Consider the following 3,729-nt stretch of genomic DNA (forward strand, 5'->3'; position numbering starts at 1 on the left):
ACTATATGGACTAGTTGCATCAGCTACGTCCCACGGATTGACACTTTATGTCCATGGTTCTCTCTTTGCTAGCATCAATATGGTGAGGCTTGGTAGCCGATCGATAGTATTCTGGTATTTTTTCCACTAAGAGAGCTTGCCACACAAATAGTCATAAACATATCTTATGAATTTTCTTCATAATTAGATGAGTTAAACTTGAAGATAAGAGAGGAATGTGTGTATATGACAAGACAACAAAAGGCAACAAATAAGAGGAGTCTAATTAAGGACACTAAGGACACCTTCATGTATTATAGAGCTACCAACCTTGTGTTTAAGTACATGTGCTTTATTCCAATCAAGGATTTCATTAATGTAATCATGATCAGGTAGTGTTCCTTTTAAACGTCACAATGAAGGTGGACTTTGTCAAATGTATCAAAAATCATTACATCAAAGCTTTCAAGTGCAGACTCTAGAAGAAGCACAAAATACACTCGCCAAAGCAATATTCTTTACTAGAAGTGATGTGGTCATGGTAGATAGCAATCATTGAAAGGCTTCTTGGAAGAAGATCGGTGATTTTGGTCTAGGATTTTCAGCTCATTCTTATCACACGATAAGAAATGTTGTCCTGGACAAATGTTACATTGAAGTCAAACACCGTGTTAGCAAAATAATACTTGGAAATACACTACAAGAGGTTGTGTGCTCTTGTGACACTGTTAGCGACGGAAATACACTGGGTTTTTATAACCCCCGGCGTCGCTAAAACCGTCGCTACGAGAGAGTCGCTATATGCGTTGCTATAAGCATCGCTATATAGAGACGCTCATACCGACGGTCATAGCGACGGCTATAGCGACGTTTACACAGAAGTCTATAGCGACGCTACAGAGCCATAAATAGCGACGGTTATAGCGACGCCCAAGAGAATTTTTTTTTGGTGACAGGGCATTGAATGCCCTGCCACCCATCAACCATATTGTACTTGATTCACTTTTTTAAAAAAGTGCAAGGGTAGATAATAGACCCAAAATAGTCACCCACAAGACGCATTGTTTGCAAAATTGACAAGCGTAAAATTGACAATTGTACACATCATAGGCAAAATGAATTGATTGGAAAATGTAATAATGACAATTGTACAACATCATAGGCATAAAGAATTGATTGGCAAAATGAACTGCGGTGACAAATGTAATAATATACATGGTTCAAGAAGACGTATAAAATCCGTCTCATGATACATAAGCTATGAGAAACCCTAAACTAATGCTATCTAGCTACGGCTAAACTGACGTCGTCTAGTCAGACGTCTCATCGCGTCCAAGCGGCGTATCTATCGGATTCTGCAAAAAAAGACAATAAGATAGCTTTCAGAAAGTATAAACATATAACAACATTTATAAAACAATACAAAAAATAGAAAAGAGTAAACCCTAATACTAACCATGCCGCCGCGAGAGCTGAGAATATCCATCAGGGCGTTTAAGCCCTTCCTGCCTGCGTACTCGCGCTCGTACGGTGTGGGATCACGTCCTGTCATCGACCACTGTCAAAACATACAAAGAATTCATTATGTTAGAATTAAAAAACTCATAAACCCTAAACTATCGAACATAAAGAGCAATGCGAAAACACTTACAAAATCGGCCTCAAATAATGCCCATCCACTGCTCCCCAAGTGGTGCGAGCTCCCTGCCTCTACTCGCGCTCTGGCTGCATCCTTTTGTTGCTTCCACTTGTCAGGATTCTCGCGCACTGCTTTCTTCGCATTCTTCCAATCTTCTTTGGCCAGCCAATCTGGCCTGTTCCACCCATGCTTGATTGCTTTTTGCACTTCGGAACGCTTGTGTTTGCAGTATTCGTGCATTCGAATCTTCATCAGGTCTTCATTGAAGCGCTGATCCCGTGTTGGAACGGGAAACTCATCATGAAGTATATTGATGACTCTGTTTTTTAAATCACTTGGTACTTCGCTCCATTTGTTTAGTATGTAGTGTCTAAACAGTTGTAGTGTCTAGGCCAGTATGGTAACTCGTACCATAGAGATAGTCTCTTCATCCCTGGAGGCAATCCGTCATCGCACATCTCCTTCTGCTCTAACCATGCTTGTGCAGACATCCTTGGTGGCTCTCTTCCCAAAAATCCGTCGCGTAACACATGATTCTCTGGAAGATATGCTTGATGACCTTCGTAGATTTGCTTCTTCAGTGAGGACGCCCTACGTGCATTTAGTGTAGGTCCACATGTGACACATGCTCTGTATCCGCTTGTTTGAAGCCCTGCATGTATACACATGATAATAGATCAACTATGGGAAAAAACAAGATTTACAGTGTCTGAGTGAGGAGTGTCAATAGATCACCTGAGCATTTTGTTAGCCCGGGATAGTCATGCATGGTCCACATTAGAATGCCTCTGATCAAAGCATTCCGTCGTCCTGTGTGTCGGCTCATATCCACCACCTCTATGCCAATCCACAATTGTTGTAGCTCTTCCAATAGTGGACGAAGATACACATCCATATTCCCCACTTTATATCACCCTGGCACAATCAAGCTTAGCCATAGGTGCCCCTTCTTCGTAGTCAACCACGGGGGAATGTTGTAGTTGACGATGACAACGGGCCATACACTGTAAGATGTTGATCTTTGACCAAATGGATTTACGCCATCCATAGCCAGGCCTAAGCGCAAATTTAGAGCTTCCCTGGCAAAATCCGACCATGTTCCATCTATATGTTTCCAGGCTGCACAATCTGCAGGAATTCGTAGCACACCATCCGAAGATTTATTCTCCTCATGCCATGATGCTAGGGCGGCCATGGACTTACATTCGAAGAAATGCTTGATGCGAGGAAGCAGAGGAAAATTTCGCAAAACCATTTGTGGAATTTTTGTCCCGTGGAGATCTACTCGATATCTTTTGGAATCACATTTCGGACACTTCTCCATGTCTATGTATTCCCCTCTGAAAAGAATGTAGTCATTAGGACAAGCGTGGATAGAATTGTAATCCATCCCCAAGTTTTGCAAAATCTTTCTTGCTTCATCTCGAGAATCTAGCATCACATTGTCAGCTGGTAGTATGTGCTCTTTAAGCAATCTACACAACATAAAAATACGATACAGTCATGTAAAAATCTATCAGATCATTATTCATTTAGAGTTTTATTAAAGTAAACTAATTGTAATAGATCACCTGAAAAGCGCTGTGACGCTAGTGTCACTCCATCCAAACTTTGCCTGCATGTTGAGAAGAACCAGGAGTGCTTTCAATCTAGACATACGTGCTCCATTATACAATGGCGTATCGGCTTCACTTTTCATATCATCATAGATAAGCCTTTCTGAATCCATGATTGTCTCGATCATTTCATCAATCTCGGGCTCAAACATTGCCTCGTTGGGAATGTGCTCTGCATGATCATCCCCCGAGCTGTCAGAGGCTACATCTTGTGGCCTCACATATGCTGCTTGACCAAAGCGCCTGCGAACACGTCTATTGGGTTGCAAGATTGCTGCTTGTTGGCCAGCGTCAGAGTCCGACGAGTTATAATTGGCAACAACTGGATCTATAATAGATGGATCGAACTCGCCAAATTCGCGAACGTGCTGCAAAGAAACACGTCTTGTCCGTCGCACAGCATGCTTGCATTGATTACAAGGACATAAGACCCTCGTTGAGAGATAGGTGTTTCGGTTGGACGGTCCCACATCCTCGTCACTACTCATAATGAGG

The sequence above is a fragment of the Adiantum capillus-veneris genome, chromosome 15, assembly GCF_014529385.1.
Source record: "Adiantum capillus-veneris isolate H3 chromosome 15, ASM1452938v2, whole genome shotgun sequence".
Taxonomy (NCBI): Eukaryota; Viridiplantae; Streptophyta; class Polypodiopsida; order Polypodiales; family Pteridaceae; genus Adiantum; species Adiantum capillus-veneris.